The sequence below is a fragment of the Mustela nivalis genome (genome assembly GCF_964662115.1).
Source record: "Mustela nivalis genome assembly, chromosome: 7".
NCBI lineage: Eukaryota > Metazoa > Chordata > Mammalia > Carnivora > Mustelidae > Mustela > Mustela nivalis.
The window spans coordinates 5,896,298-5,919,920 of NC_139026.1; the positions used below are offsets into that span (position 1 = coordinate 5,896,298).

The following is a 23,623-nucleotide window of genomic DNA, read 5'->3' on the forward strand; positions in this document are numbered from 1 at the left end:
CCTCCGGCCCGGCCCCGCCCCTCCGCCCAGACCCGAGCCCTCCAGTCCCTCCCGTCCGCCCGCCCCGGCAGTCGGCGCGAGACTTCCCGCTGACAAGGGTCCTTGACTTGGCTCTCAACTCCGTCCCTGAAGTCCCTGAGCGCCCAGAGACGCCCACCTGGCGGCTACAGAGCCCTGGGCGGTGGCCAAACCATCTCCAAAATTTTGGGCGAGTGAAGTCCTCGCTTGACACGTGGGTGACGGGACCCAGGCCCTGGGCAGTCTCCACGGCTGGTCTCGTTCCCGCGCTGGACCAGGAGCCAGTGAAGGCGCAGGGAGCAGCCACAGCCAGCGGGCCACCACCTGGGTCCTCAGTGGCTGGCACCATTGGAATAAAGTAGGGATGACTCCGTAATGGTTAAATGTTCGCCTGGAAGGCCGGGCTGTGTCCGCCTTGTTCTGGTTGTGTCCTGGGCCATCAGTAGTGCCTGCCACGAACCGGCCTTAATATTTGTTGCACGAGTGAATGAATGTGTAAATTGGGGACATGGAGGAACCCCCATCCCCCGCCCCCAGGTGAGGAAGGATTATGGACAACAACATTGAGCCTGGAAAGGAAATGTTTGGGGTACTAAATCTTATAACAAAGGCACTACAGCGCATCCTCGAGCCAGTGGCAAGTCTAGGACCAATAAGGCAAAGGGCTTCTCGTTCATTCACCACCATTTGCTAATTAGAAGGCCTGGGAGTGGGGCGCCTGGGTGGCTCAGTGGGTTAAGCCGCTGCCTTCGGCTCAGGTCATGGTCCCAGGGTCCTGGGATCGAGCCCCGCATCGGGCTCTCTGCTCAGTGGGGAGCCTGCTTCCCCACTCTCTCTGCCTGCCTCTCTGTCAACTTGTGATCTCTCTCTCTGTCAAATAAATAAAATCTTTAAAAAAAAAAAAAAAAAAAAAAAAAAGAAGGCCTGGGAGTGACCCCTCAGAGGTCCCAGTCCAACAGAGCCCCTAAATGGTGAAGCGGAATCCAGCAGGTCCGGGACTGGAGAGAGAGCTGCGCGGTGAATTCTCCCTGGCGGGTGACAGGAGACCCAGGCCCCGAAGGGGGGGCAGGCCGAGATGTGCCGCAAAGAGGGCAAGTTGGTGGTGTTGGAAAATGTGGGGGAGGGGAGCATGGGGACTGAGTGTGGGGATAAGGAATCTGGACCTCAGGTAGGGGTCTTCGGGGGCTTGGAGCTAGAAGTGATCAGACCATTTCTGTGATCGCACATGCACAGTGGTGTCCTTTAGTTCCAGAAATGCTTTGGCTTCCTTGACAAGTTAGGCAGGGGGGGACGGACCGTGGGGTGACAGACACAATGGGACATGACCCCTTCGAAGGGGCTCTTTCCTCCTCTGCCTTGGGGACCCACTGCCACCTCTTCATGGGTGATGCCGCATTTATACCTGGCACCTGGCTCCAGTCTGACCTCTAGGTGCGGGCCTCTAGCACATCAGACCTCAGTTTCCCTCGGCCCAATCGTCCCGCATCTCCTCCCTCGTCCCTGTCCTCAGGCTCACCTCAGTCACCCGCACCCCCTTTCTCATTCCTCTGAGGCGTGCCCTGCTGTTCCAGCGACCTTCTGTTCCGGTGACCCTCGGGCTGGACGTTCATCAGCCCCGGAAGACAAGAGAAATCGCTTGTCCTGCCCCACAACCCCTCCAACCACCACCCACTCCCCCTACAGCCCGCTGGCAGCTCTGATCTTACTTCCCTGCAGGGATCGGAGAGGTCGCTACTCTACACAAACAGCACACCTGGTCTCAGGGGCCCTGACAAAGTGTGACCTGCACTGGCCCCACCTCAGGGCAGTCGCCCTCGCATCCCCAGACCAGACTGGGCTCGGAGCAATGTCCTGCACGGCGGGCGTGAGTGAGCGAGCGGGCGTGCCCTCCAGAGGCCTCCGGACGGCGCAAACTGTCTTTTGTTTGGGCACAGATTCGAGAATGCTGTAGGTGACTTGGGGGACAGGGTGCACAGTGACCAGTGATGGCCCAGCCTGCATGACGGAGGGGCTGGTGAGCTGGGCACCTCAGCAGCCCGAGGTTCCAGAGGGAACGTGAACGCGGGCAGCCTGGGATGCACAGAAATGCTGGGTCATGATGAGGAGCGGAGTCCTGGCGCTGGTGATTTTGGAGCGAGCCACATACTCCAGGGCGTCTTGGCTAACTCTGGAGCTATTAAAAATTCTCTGCTACCACGTGATCCCTGGGGCTGGTGACCCGGCCTTGGGCAGTTGACCACAGTCACAAGAGCTCTCATGCTGAGCTGACTGCCAGCCGGGACACCCTGTCCTGTCCCACTGCCCTGCGGCACAGTGGCGTAAGTACTCTTCGCCAGGCCGGCGTGTTTCCCTGCTCCTTTGTGCCCCAAGTACGGCCTGATGTGTCCCCTGAGAGCCTGAAGGGGACTGATAACAGTGGAGGGAGATGACTCTCTTGTTTCTTTTAAACAAAAGCCAAACCAGCCGCAACAACACAGAGACAGGAAGCCCTTCCTGAGAATACCCACAGCGCCTCCCTTTCACTCGTTTGTCCAGAGACAATGGGATGTCCTCTGATTTCACTTAGAGCTTAAAAGTCACAAAATAGGACGCCTGGGTGGCTCAGTTGGTTGGGCAGCTGCCTTCGGCTCGGGTCATGATCCCAGCATCCTGGGATCGAGTCCCACATCGGGCTCCTTGCTCGGCAGGGAGCCTGCTTCTCCCTCTGCCTCTGCCTGCCATTCTGTCTGCCTGTGCTCGCTCTCTCTCTCTCTCTCTGACAAATAAATAAAAAATCTTAAAAAAAAAAAAAAAGACATCTTAATTCAGACATGTCACATTTGAAAGCTTGAGAGCCACCCTGGACACCAGTCTGTGGTCCACAGATCACAGTATCTGTCTCCCCGGGAAGCTTGCTTGCGATGCCGATTTTCAAACCCACTCGATCAGAATCTGTCTTTTAACAAGATGTTGAAGTGATTCGAGTGCGTGTTGAAGTTTGAGAAGCACTGGGGGCTGTTGTGGGCTTTTTTCCTGGAAGTACACTTGCATTTTTTAGACTGACACGTCTTCGTTTCTGGCTCTGAAAGCGAGACCCCTCTCCTGTGATGGCATCCTTGTCCACCCTTACAGGAAGGGGCGTTCTTTGATCTCACCAGTGTAGACGCATTCTTTCAGTTCTTGACACGCCTTGATCTCCTGCCTCTTCTGAGACTCTGGGCCATCTTTCCCCCCTTCTTTCCATCTTCGGAGCACCTAGATCTTCGGAGCACCTAGATCTTCGGAGCACCTTGATCTTCAGAGCACCTAGATCTTCGGAGCACCTAGATCTTCAGCAAACAAACCCAACTCCTTGGGCCCACTTTCCTCTCAAGCCGTTACATGCTCTTTCCCCGTCTCTTTGATCCCCATTATTTTTTACAGTTATGCAAACGTGATTGATTTTTCCGCTTCTTCACCGTCCATTCATTGCTCAGGCCACTGAGCTGCTTCCACCTCGACCACTAAAATGACTCGCGCTGGGAACGCCTGGGCGGCGCAGTCAGTTCATCATCTGCCTTCAGCTCAGCTCGGGATCCCGGGGTCCTGGGATTGGGTCCCGCATTGGGCTCCCTGCCGAGCAGAGAGCCCGCTGTGGGACTCGATCCCAGGACCCTGAGATCATGACCTGAGCTGAAGGCAGCAGCTTAACCCACTGAGCCACCCAGACGCCCCTGGGAGCCTGCTTCTTCCTCTCTCTCTGCTGCCTCCCTGCCTACTTGTGATCTCCTTCTGTCTATCAAATAAATTTTTAAAAAATCTTTAAAAAAATGAAATATAGCACATTTATCACTCTAACCATTTGTAAATGTACAACTGAGAGGTATTAAGCACATTTAGAATGCTGTACGACCATCATCACTATCGACATACAAAAGTTTTCATCATCCCCAACAAAAGCTCTATCCGTTAATTAATAACTCCCTAATCCTTTTCCCCCTCAGACCCTCAGAACCTCAAATCTACTTTCTGTCTCTATGAATTTGCCGAGTCTAGGGACCTCCTCTAAGTGGAATCATATAATGGTTGACCTCCTGTGGCTGACTTATTTCACTAAGCATGTTTTCAAGGTCCCTTCACACTGTAGCATATATGAAGTCATTCCTTTTTATGCTGAATGACACACACACATACACATATGCATTTTGTTTATGTGTTCATTTGTTGATGGACACGGGTTCTTTTCACCGTGTGATTGTTGTGAATAATGCTTCTGTGGACATGGGTGTACAAGTCCATCTGTTTAAGTTCTCCTTTTGGATATACACCGAGGAGTGGAATTGCTGTGTCACATGGTAGCTATGTGTTTAACCTTCTGAGAAAGGGCCAAACTGTTTTCCATGGTGACTACCACCATTTTACAGTTCACCAGCAAGGCACAAGGGCTCCAATTTCTCTACATACTTGACCATCTTTTCTGTATTTTCGGTTATAGCCATCCTAGGACATGGGAAATGGAATCTCATTGTGGTTTTGGTTTGTATTTCTTTTTTTTTTTTAATTTATTTATTTAACAGACAGAGATCACAAGTAGGCAGAGAGGCAGGCAGAGAGAGAGGAAGGGAAGCAGGCTCCCTGCTGAGCAGAGAGCCGGATGTGGGGCTCGATCCCAGGATCCTGGGATCATAACCTGAGCTGAAGGCAGAGGCTTCAACCCACTGAGCCACCCAGGCGCCCCATGGTTTGTATATCTCTAAAGACTAATGTTGTTGAGGACCTTTTCATGGGCTTATTGGCCATTTGTATATATTCTTTGGAGAAATGTCCAAGTCCTTTGTCCATATTTGAATCGGGTTGTTTGGTGTTTTATTGTTAACTTTTAGGCGTTCTTTATATATTCTGGACACTAACCCCATAAATACGCAGTCTTTTCTTGTTCTTGATACCTATCCTTTGATGCCTAAAAGTTCTTAGTTGTAAGGAAGTTCGATTTTATTTTTTCTCTTGTTGCCTCTGCATGGGGCCTCATGTCCATGCAGTCATCAAATGCAATGTCATGAAGACTTTTTTCCCCAGTGTTTTCTTCTGAGACTTTTAAAGTTTTAGTCCTGAAGTTTTTGTCTTTGACCTCTCCCAACCCACTTTACCAACTGCCTCCTGGACAAATACTCTTGTATGATTTAGCAGGTACTTAAAGTGTGACATGCCCATGATGAAATTTAATACCTCCCTCAATGGGTTTCTCCTTTATTTTCTGTCTCAAGGAACAGCATCACCATCTTCCAGGTTCCCAAGCAAAGAGAAATTCAATCACCCTCAAACCCAAATTGCCAACAAGTCCCATTGATTCTAAGTTGAGACATCTCCCCAGCCCTGCCTCGCCCTCCCAGGGTCACCACCACATCATGAAGACTGCCATTGTCCTTGTATGGACTTACTTCTTCCCCGGCCAACCTACTTCGTACATAGACCAGTAAGCTCCAACATCAGTTCACATAAAGATGATGCAGAAAGATTTCAAAAGGCAAGTCAATTGTGTTTCCAGAAAGGTCATGCATCCTGTAACCATGACTACTTTTCCTTTCTGGCATAATAGCCTCACTTGCAAAATAACAAGTTGGCAGGGGCATGTGGGTGGCTCAGTCGGTTAAGTGTCTGCCTTTAGCTCAAGTCATGATCCTGGGTCCTGGGATTGAGTCCCATATCAGTGTTCCTGCTCAGTGGGGAGCCTGCTTTTCCCTCTCCCTCTGCTTCTCTGTCTGCTTGTGCTCTCTCTCTCTGTCAAATAAATAAATAAAATCTTAAAAAAAAAAATCTGGCAATTCTAGGTCTAGGTGCAAACGTTTGTTTTGTTTTGTTTTCAGTAGCCTCCATGCCCTTGTGGAGCCCAACGTGAGACTTGAACTCATGACCCCAAGATCAAGACTTGAACTGAGATCAAGAGTCAGATGCTTTCTTCCTTTCTTTCTTTTTTAAATATTTATATTTAGGGGCGCCTGGGTGGCTCAGTGGTTAAATCCTCTGCCTTCGGCTCGGGTCATGATCTCAGGGTTCTGGGATCGAGCCCCACATCGGGCTCTCTGCTCGGCGGGGAGCCTGCTTCCTCCCCTCTCTCTGTCTGCCTCTCTGCCTGCTTGTGATCTCTGCCTGTCAAATAAATAAATAAAATATTTAAAAAAAAAAAATAAAAAAAAAATAAAAAATAAATAAATATTTATATTTATTTTAGGGGGCGGGGTAAAGGAAGAGGGAGAGAGAGTCCCAAGTCGACTCTGTGCTGAACGTGGAGTCGATGTAGGACTTCGATCTCATGACCCTGAGATCATGACCTGAGCTAAAATTAAGAGTTGGTTTCTCAACCGACCGTGCTAGCCAGGTGTCCCCGCAAAGTATTTTTAAGTTAATTTTTTGGAAGTAGAACATGATACAGAAAAGTCCACGTACTCCTCAATGTACAGCTCGATGAAATGTTCACAAACTCAACGCACCCTTGCACGATACTTGGCTCACGAACTGGAAAAGTCCCAGCACCCCATGAAGCCTCTGGTTCCAGCCTCCAGGCTCCCCTCCCGAGTTACTGCTAACCCGACTCTAACAGCAGTTGACCTCTGTCAGGGTTGACCTCCGTCTCTACCTCATACAGATGGAGTCATACAGCAAGGACTCTGTAGTGTCTGGCTTCTTTTGTTCTTCATTATGTTTGGTGAGTTTCTGTGATCTGAGATATCACAGTACGAATGTTGTATGACCTCCTTATCACTCTACCTCAGACGAACATAACTGGTTTCCCGTTTGGAGCTATCGTAGTCTATTGCTAAGAACATTCTTGCCGTGTCTTTTTTTTTTTTTTTTTTTTGACACAGAGCGAGATCACAAGTAGGCAGAGAGGCAGGCGGGGAGGGGGGGGAGTAGGCTCCCCGCTGAGCAGAGAGCCTGATGTGGGGCTCGATCCCAGGACCCTGAGACCATGACCTGAACCAAAGGCAGAGGCTTAACCCGCTGAGCCACCCAGGCACTCCTCTTGTCATGTCGTATGGTGACTATATATATGGATTTCCGGAGGGTAGATACCAAGGGATGGAACGGATAAGCTATCGGATGTACGTGTGTTTGGCTTTTAAAGAATTTTTGGTGTTCTCGTTGTTGCTATTTTATTGGTCTCTGCAGTCCTAAATCTGGGGACGATTACAGAGGAGTTTCTGTAAAACAATAATCTTGCGACATCATTCCCTGGCCCAGAGAAAGTCTTGGCCGCCCCCCGTGGGCATGGAGGAAACTTCACAGGCGGGACCTGACAGTGTGGGTGAGTCCGGAGTGGAAGGTCAGGAAGGAATTCTTGAGACATCTCCAGTGCAAAAAGGTGATTTTATTAAAGCTCAGAGATGGGACCCAGGGTGGGAAGAGCTGTTGTTGCCCTGGGGACGTGAGGAGTGGCTGATTAAATGCTTGGGCGTTGGGGGAGGTTTGGGAAAAGGGACATTAAGATAGTTGGGAGTTTCCTTCTGGAAGTTAGGCTATTGAAAAGAATTTTTTTTTTTTTTCATGTCAATTGCTAAGACAATTTGTAGACTAGGGAGACTCAAGTCTTACTGGACGTGATCTCTATCAGTGAACCATTTGGTGTTTTTGGTTTTTTCCCTTGCCTTAGTTTTTTTTTTTTTTTTTTTTTTTATTATTATTACTACTTCTTTTTTTTTTTAATTTAAATTTTTTATTTTTTATAAACATATATTTTTATCCCCAGGGGTACAGGTCTGTGAATCACCAGGTTTACACACTTCACAGCACTCACCAAAGCACATACCCTCCCCAATGTCCATAATCTCACCCCCCTCCCCCCAGCAACCCTCAGTTTGTTTTGTGAGATTAAGAGTCACTTATGGTTTGTCTCCCTCCCAATCCCATCTTGTTTCATTGATTCTTCTCCTACCCACTTAAGCCTCCATGTTGCATCACCACTTCCTCATATCAGGGAGATCATATGATAGTTGTCTTTCTCTGCTTATTTCGCTAAGCATGATACGCTCTAGTTCCATCCATGTTGTTGCAAATGGCAAGATTTCATTTCTTTTGATGGCTGCATAGTATTCCATTGTGTATATATACCACATCTTCTTGATCCATTCATCTGTTGATGGACATCTAGGTTCTTTCCATAGTTTGGCTATTGTGGACATTGCTGCTATAAACATTCGGGTGCATGTGCCCCTTTGGATCACTACATTTGTATCTTTAGGGTAAATACCCAATAGTGCAATTGCTGGGTCATAGGGCAGTTCTATTTTCAACATTTTGAGGAACCTCCATGCTGTTTTCCAGAGTGGCTGCACCAGCTTGCATTCCCACCAACAGTGTAGGAGGGTTCCCCTTTCTCCGCATCCTCGCCAGCATCTGTCATTTCCTGACTTGTTGATTTTAGCCATTCTGACCGGTGTGAGGTGATATCTCATTGTGGTTTTGATTTGTATTTCCCTGATGCCGAGTGATATGGAGCACTTTTTCATGTGTCTGTTGGCCATCTGGATGTCTTCTTTGCAGAAATGTCTGTTCATGTCCTCTGCCCATTTCTTGATTGGATTATTTGTTCTTTGGGTGTGGAGTTTGCTAAGTTCTTTATAGATTCTGGACACTAGTCCTTTATCTGATATGTCGTTTGCAAATATCTTCTCCCATTCTGTCAGTTGTCTTTTGATTTTGTTAACTGTTTCCTTTGCTGTGCAAAAGCTTTTGATCTTGATGAAATCCCAATAGTTCATTTTTTCCCTTGCTTCCTTTGCCTTTTGCGTTGTTCCTAGGAAGATGTTGCTGCGGCAGAGGTCGAAGAGGTTGCTGCCCGTGTTCTCCTCAAGGATTTTGATGGATTCCTTTCGCACATTGAGGTCCTTCATCCATTTTGAGTCTATTTTTGTGTGTGGTGTAAGGAAATGGTCCAATTTCATTTTTCTGCATGTGGCTGTCCAATTTTCCCAGCACCATTTATTGAAGAGGCTGTCTTTTTTCCATTGGACATTCTTTCCTGCTTTGTCGAAGATTAGTTGACCATAGATTTGAGGGTCTATTTCTGGGCACAGATGCGAAAATACTCAACAAAATACTAGCCAATAGGATTCAACAGTACATTAAAAAGATTATTCACCACGACCAAGTGGGATTTATTCCAGGGCTGCAAGGTTGGTTCAACATCCGCAAATCAGTCAATGTGATACAACACATCAATAAAAGAAAGAACAAGAACCATATGATACTCTCCATAGATGCTGAAAAAGCATTTGACAAAGTACAGCATCCCTTCCTGATCAAAACTCTTCAAAGTGTAGGGATAGAGGGCACATACCTCAATATCATCAAAGCCATCTATGAAAAACCCATCGCAAATATCATTCTCAATGGAGAAAAACTGAAAGCTTTTCCGCTAAGGTCAGGAACACGGCAGGGATGTCCATTATCACCACTGCTATTCAACATAGTACTAGAGGTCCTAGCCTCAGCAATCAGACAACAAAAGGAAATTAAAGGCATCCAAATCGGCAAAGAAGAAGTCAAATTATCACTCTTCACAGATGATATGATACTATATGTGGAAAACCCAAAAGACTCCACTCCAAAACTGCTAGAACTTATACAGGAATTCAGTAAAGTGTCAGGATATAAAATCAATGCACAGAAATCAGTTGCATTTCTCTACACCAACAGCAAGACAGAAGAAAGAGATATTAAGGAGTCAATCCCATTTACAATTGCATCCAAAACCATAAGATACCTAGGGATAAACCTAACCAAAGAGACACAGAATCTATACTCCCTTGCCTTAGTTTTAAGGCAACCAGGGGTGCCTGAGGAATGTCACACAGATCCCACCTGGGATTACGGGCGGGGGGACTGCTGCGTGTCAGCTTCTGCTCTGTCCTCCACTTGCCTTCTGCTCAGGGTCCATCCACCATATTTCTTTAGTCTCTTCTGCAACAACTCCCGGCCTGACGTAGGAAAGACATTGGAGTTTGGTGCCGACGGCCGAGAAAGGATTCCTGAGATGTCTTGGATGCAAAGACACGGTTTTCTTAAAGGCTGCGGACAGGACTGGTGGGCAGAAAGAGCGGCACGGGGGGTTGTGAGGAGGGGCTGATGATCCGCTTCCAGGTTGGGAGGGGGTTAGCGATAGCCTAAGTCTCTAAGGAATTTGGAAGCAAGGTTTCCTGGACCTTGAGGGGTGAGCTGTTGTTAGGAAAAGATCATTTACTGCTGTAAAACCCCAGTCCATGAGACCCTTCCGAAATATATCAGTGGGTCATATGCTTGGGGGATGATGGCCAACAGATATCTTGCGTGAGGGGAGCTAGAGATAAAGGAAGTTTCCAAAGGGAATTCTGCCTGTTAAAGTAGACTCCTAGGATCCCGGAGGTTGGGAGGTTGAGTCAAGGTCAAGTTGCCCTTGGCCCTTAGCAAAGTGTTAACATCGAGGTAGCTGAACTCCCAGAGGAAGGTCACTCTGCTGGTTTCAAGGACGTGTCAGTGGGCTGTAGGCAATAAGGAAACTTAAATTTTTTTCTTTTGCTTTTATTTCCCACTTCCCAGCCCACCCTCCTATCCCACAGAAAGCCCAAGGGCTGCCCACAGCGCTCAAGGTCACGTGGGATCTGGCCCCGCCCCGTGGTGACCCCATTCCTCCCCTCCAGCCCCACTCCCAGTGTGGTGGCGCTTCTGCCCCACCTCAGGCACACCAGGGCCACTCCCCCCCCCTCCAGTGTTTGTTAAAAAGTGAGTGAAGGTGACACCTGTAGAAAGAGCAGCCCCCATGCTCACCTGCCCTGGCCAGTGATCTCTTTCTGGCTTTGCGTATCTCTGTGGGACTTCTTTATTTTTTTTTTTTAAAGATTTTATTTATATATTTGACAGAGAGATCGTAAGTAGGCAGAGAGGCAGGCAGAGAGAGGGAAGCAGGCTCCCTGCTGAGCAGAGAGCCCAAGGCGGGGCTCGACCTGAGCCGAAGGCAGAGGCTTAACCCACTGAGCCACCCAGGCACCCCTCTGTGGGACCTCTGACCACCTCAGGCACCTGCATGTTTGTTCAGGGCCTGTCCTCTTCCCTCAGAATGTCAGCCCCATCATGGCGGGAGCTGTTTTCCTCACAGTTGTAACTAGCAGGTGCTTAGTCAATATTTATTGAATAAACAAGTGTGCGAATTTCCACGAATGTCACACTTTCGCCCTCCCAAGCCCAAACCTCTGTTATGACATCGGTGCAAAGGCTCTTACTCATTGTAGGAGCTCCTAATTTTAGGCCTGACATAGTCATTCTCCTTGGGGGGAATCCGTCCCTCTCCCCACCATGCAGTCACAGGGTAGGCTGTCGGCAGCTATATTTGTATTTTGGACTCTGTTCCCAGGCCAGAATCAATAACTGGTCTGGGCAGTCTGACCCAAGGGGGGCCACGGTCTCTACTCCAGAAATTTGGAATTACATTTGACATTTTAGCCTTACTCTGGGCTCGTCTTTAGAATGCAACGTTCTTATTACTCTTGTTGTTGTCGTTTTAAATTAGGCGCTGTGGTATGACCATCACCCACCCCTGCAGCCTAGGTGGCGGGAGAAAGAGAAGAGGTACAGAGAGCAGGGGGAGTCCATCAGGCTGCTCTCAGGGAGGGTAGCGGGTGTTATGGTGTGCCACCCACAATCCCACGGGCGCAGAGGCACCACCCTCCACCTGCTCCAGTCCCGTGTTGGCTGTGATGGCTCAGCTAGCTGAGTTCTTCTCTCAGACTTGCCCTCCCCAGGGCAGTTCAGGGCCAGTGACTGGTCCACACAGGGTTACAAAGGGCACCCCCCACCCTTACCTTATTCAGGACCAGCTCTAAAGGACTATCTTGGCTCCTGAGTTCCCTACAGAATTGGGTAAGCCCTGCCCCCCTCCCACTGCTGAACAGCTCCCCTTCGGCCTAGGCCTAGGCCCAGGCCCAGGCCCTGCCCTGCCTCCTGGGAGCACTGCCCCACAGGGCTTGCTGGATGCACATCTCAGACATGCAGATTCCGTTTCCCAGGGAGCCTATAGCCCAAGACAAGAGGCGCACAGCAGAAAGGTGCTGGTGGTGTAACAGCCATGGTCATTGTGGATGTGGTTTGAAGGGGTGGGGTTCGCAACAAATGGTCAAGACGTCTGTGGTGCAAAAAGTGGTTTTATTAAAGTACTGGGACAGGACCCATGGGCAGGAAAAGTGGCACTGGGGTCATCAGTAGTGGCCCATTATATACTTCCAAGTTGGCAGGGGGTTAGGGAGAGCGTAAGTCTCTAAGGAACTTTGGAAGCAAGGTTTCTAGGACTTTGAGGGACCTAGCTATTGTTAGGAAAAGGTCATTCATTATTGTCTTAAAAAACCTTAGGACACCCTTCAGATGTATATTGGTGGGATATATGATTTCCAACATATATCTTGGGAGGTTTAGAGATAAATTTTTTAAAGGAATTTTTATATTTTCATTTTTTAAAAAAGGTTTTGCTTATTTGACAGAGAGCAAGAGAGCACAAGCAGGGGGAGCTGCAGAGGGAGAGGGAGAAGTAGGCTCCCCGCTAAGCAGGGAACCTGATGTGGGGTCTATCCCAGGATGCCGAGATCATGACCTGAGCTAAGGCAGACACTTAGCCGACTGAGCCACCCAGCTGCCCTCCAAAGGAGGTTTTTTTTTTTTTTTTAAGATTTATTTATTTGACAGAGAGACAAATCACAAGTAGGCAGAGAGGCAGAGAGAGAGGGGGAAACAGGCTCCCTGCCGAGCAGAGAGCCCCACATGGGACTTGATCCCAGGACCCCGGGATCACGACCTGAGCCAAAGGCAGAGGCTTTAACTCACTGAGCCACCTAGATGCCCTCCAAAGGAGTTTTTATATGTTGAAGTGGACTCACAGGATCCTGGGGGCTGGGCTAAGGTTGCCTTTTGCCCTTAAACTTTATTATTACGGTCAGTTAGCCAAAGTATAGTACATCATAGGTCATTGTTGTAACGTCCACTGATTCATTAGTTGCGTATGAGACCCAGTGCTCATTCCAACATATGACCTCCTTAATACCCCTCAGCCAGTTACCCCAGCAACCCACCCACCTCCCTTCTGTAGCTCTCAGTTCGTTTCCCTCCCTGATTTCTTCCCATTCACTTTTCCCTCCCTTGCCCTGGGGTCTTCCACGCTATTCCTTATGCTCCACACATGAGTGAAACCATATGAGAACTGTCTTTCTCTGCTTAACTTACTTCATTTAGCATAATCACCTCTAGCTCTGTTCATGCCGATGCAAATGGGCGGGCATTCATCCTTTCTGTGGCTGAGTCATATATCATTGTATATATTGATGAAGTTCTAGAACCTAGGTGAGGTTCGGTGGGCTGAGGTCCAGAACCGATGACCAAGAAAGAATTCTTGAGACATCTTTGGTGCAAAATGGTGGTTTATTAAAGCACGGGGACAGGACCCATGGGCAGAAGAGCTGCTGCCCCGGGTTGTGAGGGATGGCAGGTTATGTACCTTGCGGTTAGGGAAGGTGAGAGGAAGGGCGGTTTCAACGGAGTTTTCATATGTTAAGGAGGGCCTACAAGGTGCCAAGATCCCGAAGGCCTTCCCGGTGTGGCTTGATCAATATTGTCTTTAGACCAGCCATTAACATCAAGGTAGTTGGGAGGTTTTTGGTGGGATGTCACAATCTTGTTATCAATCATCTTTATTAGTGAGATTTAGGTTTAGAAGAGATTTAACTTTATTTAGGGCTGAGGAACTGAGTTTATTTGCCTCTAGAAATTTGTGCTATTGATAAGGTCAGGGGTGCCTGAGGAATGCTACACATATTACTGAGGGGGAGCGGATGGAGAGGAGGTGCAAGGTACCAGCTTTTGCTTTGTCCTCAGTCAGCCTCCTGCTCCCTCATCATTTCCCCCTGAACAATTTTGACCCTTAAATCTTTAAGGTGGTTGAAGGTGGAAGGTCTCATCTTCTGTAACTTCTTCCTGCTAAATAGGGGCGTAGAGCTGTCCCTACCTACTGGGGTCACCATTGATCAGTGGAGGAACATATAGGGGAGTTACAAAAGGTGGAGGCAGCTGAATCCAGCGCTTGACAGTGAAGAAGTGTCTCTGCGTGATCAGGATCATCTGTCATGGTGAAAGTCATTGCCACAATGGAGTCTTAGCACCAAGTAGAGAAACATTGAACAAAGCAACATATTAAGATTAATAAGGCGATAAGAATGAGAATCCTGAAAAGGAGATTTTTCATCGTTGGCCATAGTCGTCCTCCAAACCAGGAGGCTAACCAATCACTGAGAGAGAGAAGGATCTTGTCGAGCCTTAATCTGGGTATTCGTATCTTTTGTTAGTCCTGTGACATTTTTGTGAGAGTCTGGGATGTACACGCAACATTCTGTTTTGTTAATTGCGCATGTGCCAACCTGTGCTGCTGTCAGGACATCTAAGGCCATCCTAGATGTCATGTGTTATTTGCCCAAGTATCATACATTTGATTTCTTTGTTCCCAGCAAAAACTGCCTTTTGACTGAGCTGTCCAATAGTGGGTGTGAGCCACAAATATGTATCCCAGATTTGATATATATCATCCTTAGTATAGCGATAAAGAGGGTTTTGTAACTTAGGCCAATATTTGATTGGGGAGTTATGGCTTGACAGCAATCCCCTTTCCTTCCAAATAGCTCCATGGGCATGTAGTACCAGGAAGGCATATTTGGAGTCAGTGTTAATGTTTATTTTGGGGCTTTGGCAATTGCAAAGTGCTAGTGAGCACTATGGCATACCTAGCTTTTCTTATTCTTTTTATGAAAACTACTGTCATCAGTAAACCAACTGTCATTTGTATTTTTAACAGGGGCATCTTAAATCTGGCCATATCAAGTAAGCAAGATCAATAACCTCTGAACAGTTTTTGCTCTATAGAGAAAGAAGCACAGTGGTCAGGTTCAGGCATACAGGTAACTAGGTTTAAAGTTTGCCAAGTTTTAAGTATTATTTCTGGCATATCTGTAAGTATGGCCCAATATTTAATTAGTCGGCCTCCATCATCCATTAATGGCCTTTGGCTTCTAAGACCAATCTGGACCTGATGTGAAGTGATTACATCAGGGACTGTCCCATAGTGAGATTTAAGGTTCTTTTTTTTTTTTTTTTAAAGGCTCTTTTTATGAGGAGGGCTGTTCTATGCTTAGCTAAAGCATCTATTTGCAATTGTACTTCAACAGAAGTGGCTTCTAGCATAAATTTGACTAAGGGATGAAACCATTAAGTAGCCCTTTGAGTGGTACAGCCTTAACAATACCCTGATTACTGGCAAGTGGGAGAAACGTGTCAAGAGGCATGGGGAGTCCCCCATGCATCATCCGATCCAATCATGAAGAGAGTGGGGTCATCCATTATCTCCACAAGTCCATAGTTAATCCTATAGAGTGCGGTATGCTGGCTGTTAGGCAATTTCATTATCCCAGCCACACACAGGGTGTTAGTTAAGTTATACAATTGTTGGGGAAACAATCCCATTTTTCCAGTTGTTTAATCATGTGCCATGGGGTTCTAATATCCCCACAAAATAATAAGATCGACTAAAGAGGCTATTGTGCAACTTCTCTGAAGTTTACCTCAAATTGTTTAGCTTAGGTAAACAAACCTTTAAAGACCATCAAATCTAGAATTTAACATCCATAAAGGTGTGTTACTGAAACCAATTTTTCTCTCTAAAATAACCCTCATTTCCAGAGATAACCAAGTCAGGACTAATTCACTTGAGAAATAAGTCCAGTTTTAACAAACTTTGCCTATTATTTACATAAGCTCAGCAAGAACAGTGAGTGTGATCGTACAGATCTTTTAGAATCTGCTTTGCTGGAACTTCTTAGAAGGAATTTCTAGGTTGAAGGCAGAGGGCCAACCCACTGAGCCACCCAGGCATCCCCAAGTTTGTTTGTTTTTTTTTAAGACTTAAAAAATTTATTTGACACAGAGAGAGCACACAAGCAGGGGGAGCAGCAGAGGGAAGGAAGGAAGCAGGCTCTCCACTGAGCAGAGCAGAGCCCTGGGATCAGGACCTGAGCTGAAGGCAGTTGCTTAAGCAACTGACCGCCCCAGGCGTCCCTTGTTAGCTAAATATTAACATCCAGGCCGCTGAGTTCCTAGAGGAATGTCACTCTGCCTGTTCCAAGGATTTGTCAATGGGCTGTAGGGAGTAAAGAAATTTAATTCTTCTTCGGCCTCTGTTTCCCACGTCACTGTGAGGCCGCAGCAGGAACTACCAGGGCGCACATCTCAGCTTCCTGGACGGTCCTTGCCATGGGCCTCGCTAAACTGACATTTACTGAGTGAACAGTTGGGCTGAGGTCAGGGTGGTGACCACCTCCGCCTCCCAAAGCCGGTGAGGGGGCAGGAACCTGGAGAAGGAGGTAGTTCTTCGGCCCTAGCACGCGGTCCTTTCTTGGACTCTCCCAAACGCAGAGGTCCGGCCTGCCCCCACTGTCCCGCAGCGGAGACGGGAGGGACCCCTGCCAGCCCACCAGGTGCAGGCTTGGTTTCCTCGTGGGTCTCGGCCACACGGCTCTGAACTGGGTCCAACCCGGCCGCGCCACATACGTGCATTAACTACCACCGGCTGCACGTTCGCCACGGCCCTTCCACTTCTCTCCCTCCTGCTCCTCCTCTGACCATTACCTCCCCTGCGGAGACTGCGGCTCCATCGCCACGCAGTCGGCCAAAGCCCCAGGCTCAAGGCGGTCTGGACACTTAGAAGCCCTCAGCTGGGCCCCAGGAAAAAACCGCCCCCAAGGCCCTCAGGTTGCAGCGGAGGAAGCAGGGGTGAGTATTTTAACCTCATCCCGCAGCCCCGGGGCGGGCTGGTGGGGGAAAGGCTTTCCCCTGGCAGAGGTCCGATTCAAGGCGGTTCAGTTCGATTTGATTTTCCCCGCCACCTGCCACCACCCGCCTCCCGCCCTTTGGTTGGTTTTGTGGCGCTGATTTGCTTTCAAGGGATCCGGGAAGGCATGGGGTGGGGGGCGGGGCGAGGTTACCGCGGATGCGCGCGCGGGGAAGCGTGGCGAGAGCGCGCGGGCGGGCACGCGCCCCGGGGGTCGATGGGGGCGGCGACGGGGGAGGAGAGCGCGCGGGCGGGCGGGGTGGGGGGTCGTTGGAAGAGGCGAGCGGCGAGAGCGCGCGGGCAGACTGGGGGTGCGAGAGCTGGGGGTGCGGGGTCCGTGGTGCGCGCGCGCGCGCGTGTGTTGGCGCCCTCACTGCGCCGCCCCCGGGGTGTGTGTGTGTGCGGGGGCGTGTGTGTGTCTTTCTTGTTGGCGAAGGAGAACTTCTGAAAGTTGCCCTTGGCGGGTGGGTGGTAGGTAGAGGGAGACCCGCTCCTGAAGACCCCGATTGGGTCCTATTAAGCGGCTCGGGCAGGGCAGGCGGTTCAGGAGGGCAAGGACGGAAGCGGGCGCTGCGGAGTTGAGGGTGACCGGGAGCCAAAGGGGGAAGGACGCAGGTGCAAGGGGCCGCTGGATGGTCCGTACCGGCTTGGGGGCACCGCGCGGAGCTCGGGCGGCGGGGACCCAGGGCGCTGGGTTTGACCCCCGCCCCAGGCAGACCAACACCTCCGCCGGGCCTCCCACCTTACTGCAGCCCCTGCGGGTCTTGAGATCGGGTCATTCTAGAACTATGACCAAGTGGGATAAATAGTTGCTAGATGAAACTTCATCAGGATAATGGAAGACAGAATGGGACCCTTTTAGCGGTAAACCCCACCTTACCTATGTGAGAACACAGTTGCTGGTTGATCCATAAAGGGCTGGATAGAAATAGATTCCTATTTCCTTGGCCTCACGCATCCAGTCTGTTGTTATGCAAAGTGCCAGATAGAAAAGGAGAGTATATAGCTTCTCTTGCCCGTAGGACTTGATTATATGACATTTAATAGGAAAACTCTAAGAAACTGCTTTCCGCACATCTGAAGTTGTAACTCTAGTCCCTGGGTCAGCACCTTGTCAGTTTTCTTCACTTACCCCAGTTTGCGTTACTTTGTACTGTCAGGTGTCTGTTATGTTAGCTCTTCAGGGCAGTCCCCAACCCCTCAGATCTCCAGCCACGGTCCTGTGCCTGCTGCAGGCTCTGAGCAAATAGGGAGGCGCAAGCCCTCCTGGAGGCTGTGTGCAAGGTAGGGTCGGTGTTCATTGGTTTTCTGGCAGTCTCTGCACCCCGTGTCCCCCGTCCCCTATCACTTCCCAATTCCCAGAGGGAATGAGTTCTTCAGACCTCATGGGATCTACATTGTGTCATGTGTCTGAACGAGACTTAAATGTATGTATTTTAAGGATATTTTATTGTCAGAGAGAAAAGGAAGATGCACAAGCAGGGCGAGCGGCAGGCAGACAGAGAAGTAGGCTCCCCACTGAGCAAGGAGCCTGATGTAGGACTTGGTCCCAGGACCCTGGGATCATGACCTGAGCCGAAGGCTGACGCTTAACCAACTGAGCCAGCCAGGTGTCCTGGCTGGACTTATATTTAATGCATACATTTCTTGATGCACCAGCAAGTGTAAGAACAGACAAACCTGACTTCTGCTGGGCTCTGCCATTGACCAGCTGGGTCAGTCTGGACACAGCACCAGGCCCTCCTTTGTGGTGGGGCATAATAATCCTTCCCTCATTAGGAATTAGTAGGCATGGGAAGACTGAGATCACAGCAGCCAACAGGTACCGAGCTCGCGCTAGGTCCAGCACGGTTCTTAGAACTTTTTATGTACTGAATTGTTAAATCAATGTAATAAGGTCAGTAGGGTGCCTGGCTCGGTGTCCAACATAGAATAAATGATAGATACAAATAGGTTTTCTAAAAAATTACTCAATGAGGGGCGCCTGGGTGGCTTAGTCAGTTAAACGTCTGACTTTGGCTCAAATCATGATCTCAGGGTCCTGGGATCGAGCCCCACATCTGGCTCCGGATTCAGTGGGAACCTGTTTCTCCCTTTCCCTCTGCTGCTCCCCCTGCTTGTGCTTTCTCTCTGTCAGATAAATGAAAAATCTTATTTTTTTAAGATTTTGTTTATGTATTTGACAGACAGCTAAGGAGAGACTGCAAACGGGGGGAGGGGAAGAGGGGAGGCAGGGGGCAGAGGGGAAGAGAGGAAGCAGGCACCCCGCTGAGCAAGGAGCACAACAGGTGCTTGATAAAACCCAGGAGCCCAAGGCAGACACTAACAACTGAACTACCCAGGTGCCCCATAAATGAAAAATCTTTTTTTTTTTAAATATTTTAAAGATTTTATTTATTTATTTATTTGTCAGAGAGATAGAGTACAGGCAGGCAGAGAAGCAGGCAGAGAGAGGGGTGGGGGGAAGCAGGCTCCCCGCAGAGTAAGGAGCCCAATGTAGGACTCGATCCCAGGACGCTGGGATCATGACCTGAGCTGAAGGAAGGCAGCCTCTCAACCGACTGAGCCACCCAGGCATCCCTGAAAAATCTTTTTAAAAAGTTGTTCAATGAGAAAGATTTCAGATAGAAAACTTCTTTATTGCACTTAAGCCCATCGGCAGCACTACATCTATGCAGGGTCAAAACACTTCTGTTCTACTATGTAGATGAAAACTGGCATAAGTGTTCCAAATGCATTTTTAACTGCTTTTTGAGTGTCTTGGTGTGATGTATTTTAAGAATGTCAAGTTTTTAAGCTGTATACCTTTCATTTAAATATTTATATTTTGGTGTAATTGATTTAAATGCATAGGTATTTTCCTTTTTTTTAAAGGTTTTATTTATTTGTTTTTAAAAAGATTTTATTTATTTATTTGACAGAGAGAGAGAGATCACAAGTAGACAGAGGCAAGCAGGGGGGAGGGGGAAGCAGGCTCCCTGCTGAGCAGAGAGCCTTATGGGGGGCTCGATCCCAGGACCCCCCCAGATCATGACCTGAGCCAAAGGCAGAGGCTTAACCCACTGAGCCACCCAGGCGCTCCTACAATACATAGGTATTTTCTTTTTTTTTTTTTTAAGATTTTATTTATTTATTTGACAGAGAGAAATCACAAGTAGATGGAGAGGCAGGCAGAGAGAGAGGGAGAGGGAAGCAGGCTCCCTGACGAGCAGAGAGCCCGATGCGGGACTCGATCCCAGGACCCCGAGATCATGACCTGAGCCGAAGGCAGCGGCTTAACCCACTGAGCCACCCAGGCGCCCCCATAGGTATTTTCTAAATAAAGCTAAATACCAGGGCTTGTTGACTCGGTCAGTAGAGCATGTGATTTTTTAAATTTTTATTTTTTAAGATTTATTTATTTAACAGAGAGAGAGAGAGAGAGAGGGAACGCAAGCAGGGGGAGCTGGAGAAGCAGGCTTCCCGCTGAGCAGAGAGCCTGATGTGGGGCTTGATCCCAGGACCCCAGGATCATCATGACTTGAGCCTAAGGACTGAGCCACCCAGGCACCCCAGCATGGGACTCTTGATCTCAAGGTTGGGCTTTTAAGCCCCATGTTGGGTGTGGAGTCAACTCTAAAAAGATAATAATATGCTACCTACTTAAAACCTGTTGTGGGATTAAATAAAGTACTTACTTAATTTGTATTGATTTATTTTAATATGCAGTAATTTTCATATATATGTATATATTTACATACACAATATTTAGCAGTTTTGCTGTCCTAGGTGCTCACTATGTGGCAGCTGTTATTAGTGATCAATTATTAGTTTGACTTCTGAACTAAACAGTCGAAATAAAAATACCCATGAGAGAGACCGCTTTCTCAGAAATAGTCTTGAGTTACGCAAGGCCAGTAAGTAAGTGGTGAAACATGAACTAGGAGTCACTGGCTTGCTGGGCATTCAGGCTAAGACTGTTCTGAGGGAGGGGCTTCTGGGTTGTTCAGTGGGTTAAAGTCTCTGCTTTCGCCTCAGGTCATAATCTCAGGGTCCTGGGATGGAGCCCCACATGGCATCTCGAATCTGGGGCTTTCTGCTCAGCAGGGAGCCTGCTTCCTCCTCTCTCTCTGCCTGCCTCTCTGCCTACTTGTGATCTGTCAAATAAATAAGTAAAATCTTAAAAAAAAAAAAAAGAGTATTCAGAGAGAGGTGCGTCTAACTTTATAAAGGCGATAGGGTCCACCTGTGCATGTGGGCAGAGACCCTCTGTAACTCCGATGCCCCTTGGGAAGGGTTTGCGTGTTTCATCTTGGTCCAGGTTCTATGAAATAAAGTTTGTTTTGGAGGCTGGAGTGACTTGGGTTTATGGCTGCTTTACTTCCGTTAATAAATACGTTTCATCCACCAAGAGAAACCCACTTCGGAAAAAAGGAAACATGGTTCCTTAAATACCAAGTGCATCCAGTTTCCATGAATTTGGGTTTTTGTTTCACTTTCTTTTGGTAGAACAAGAAATTGAAATCTTCCAGCAGGAAGCGGGTGAAGGAGAAACCTTTGTGTGGTTTGGCTGTCTGCCTCCTCCCACTTCCGTATCTTTTTGTTTCCTTCTCTTTGTTTGAAATGTTTCTAGAGAAGCTTAAGCAATGGATGTTTTTACATTTGGTTTAAAATTACTATGCACTTGTGCACCTGGATGGCTCCGTTGTTCAGTGTCTGCCTTTGCATCTCTCTCTGTGTGTCCAAAAAAAAAAAAAAAAAACTTAAAAAAAAAAATACAATAAAATTACTATGCGCTCCTTACTTTATTTTTTCAAACATAACAAATTTGTTACCAAGTAGATGTAGATGCTTATCCATGTCCTTAGAACAGACTTGCTCTGCTAGAGACAACGTGGGGTGTGGCTCAGCCACTCACTAGTTTTGTGATTTTTTAAAAAAAGATTTTATTTATTTATTTGAGGGATAGAGAGTGCCCGCCCCCACAGAATCTGGGAGAGGGACAGAGTAGGAGCTAGATTCTGACCCTGGGGCTTAATCCCAGGACCCTGAGATCATGACGTGAGCTGAAACCAAGAGTTGGAGGCTCAACTTACTTTGCCACCCAGGCACCCCTCCGTGGCTTTGAGTCTTATCTGTAAAATGGGTTTGATAAAGTAGCACTTTATGGGAGCCATGAAAATGGGATGAATTAAACTGGTTGAATCTAACATTCAATAAATATTACCTAAATTTAAAAAAAAATTTTTTTAAGATTTTATTTTTATTTATTTGACAGAAAGGGACACAGCGAGAGAGGGAACACAAGCTGGGGAAGGGGGAGAGGGAGACGCAGGCTCCCCGTGGAGTGAAGAGCCCGATGTGGGGCTCCATCCCAGGACCTTGAGATCATAACCTGAGCTGAAGGCAGAGGCTTAACCCACTGAGCCACCCAGGTGCCCAATATTACCTAAAATTATTGTAGGGTTTGTGCCTTGACTTTGAAAACCATGACTAAGCATGATGCTTTAAAATTGACAAGGAAGAGGGGGCGCTTGGGGAGGTGGGGCCTCGCCCACGCTGTCCCGGGTCACCATCCCACACCTTGCGCTTTCCAGTCAACAGCGTATCTTGGTGATCCCTTATAAAGCCAGACTGCCAGGGAGGGAAGAGCCAAGCTGCATTCCAACCTGTGCAAGGCTGGTGGGGTGTTTCAAAGGGAGAATAAGGGGGCGGGGCGCCTGGGTGGCTCAGTCAGTTAAGGGTCTGCCTTTGGCTTGGGTCATGATCCCAGAGTCCTGGGATCAAGCCCTGCTTTGGGCTCCCTGCTCAGTGGGGAGTCTGCTTCTCACTCGGCCTCTGCCCCTCCCCTCTGCTCATGCTGTCTCTCACTCTCTCAAAATAAATAAAATCTTTTTAAAAAATTGAGAATGAGGGAGTAGAGCGAGGGGGAGAGTCAGACACATGGAAAATTACACAGTGAGTACGAGCGTCGGTCAGTGTCAAGGCCAGCAGGCCCGATGACCAGTGACTGTCCAAGTGGGGCTCTTGCCCTCCCACAGAGACCAGGAGACAGGGGGCCTGTCCCTCTGATGGTAATCCTCTCAAAGGGAATGGCCTTGGAGCATGTGGGCCTTTGAGAATGACACTCTGGGGTGGGGGTGGGGGATACATGTCTGTCTGAGAGAGACAGAGGAGGGACTTAAATCCTAAACTTTCTCAAGTAACTGCTCTGGGGGGGGAGGCCTCGCTTCAGGGATTGCCTGGAATGGGCAGCCTGAGCTTGGTCAGTTAGGCATTTGAAGAGGGCTGAGTCCACGTTCCTAGGGACAGCTGTGGGCAGCTGGAAACCACGCCTGGGTTTGTTCAAGTCTCTTGTGGGGTGGGTGAAAGGGACAGCCCTGCAAAGTGCAGGATTTGTAGGCTGCGGTGGAGGACCACGGTTTGGCCAAGGGCAGAGTCTTCCTCACATGCTGCGGCAACCAGCAGCGACACCTTGGTCCTTCTCATGGCTGGTGGGCCCCCGTTGACGGACATTTTAGGATGGTGTGTTGAAACTTTTATAAACCCAAGCTATTTTCAAGAAAACAGATACTTAAATGGAAATTGATTTTTCAAAAAATGATGAATGCAGCATGTCAAGACATAGTATGGGGGCCCCTGGGTGGCTTAGTCGTGAAGCCTCTGCCTTCAGCTCAGGTCATGATCCCAGGGTCTTGGGATCGAGTCCCACATCAGGCTCCCTGCTCAGTGGAGAGCCTGCTTCTCCCTCTCCTGCTCCCCCTGCTTGTGTTCCCTCTCGCC

The 23,623-nt window shown here is 48.5% G+C and overlaps 1 long non-coding RNA gene across 2 annotated transcripts in view; it reads left to right on the plus strand.

The window, feature by feature from the left end:
- The first annotated feature begins 209 nt into the window (after window positions 1-209).
- LOC309869260 overlaps window positions 210-23,623 on the plus strand; it is a 47,713-nt gene continuing 24,299 nt past the window's right edge. Inside the window, exons 1-2 of one of the 2 annotated variants that reach the window (XR_014314069.1) lie at window positions 210-719; window positions 941-1,969. This is a non-coding gene — a long non-coding RNA (uncharacterized lncRNA). Of the gene's footprint in view, window positions 720-940; window positions 1,970-16,663; window positions 16,804-23,623 lie in introns of those variants that run through there. The other variant, XR_014314070.1, reaches the window with a different exon arrangement.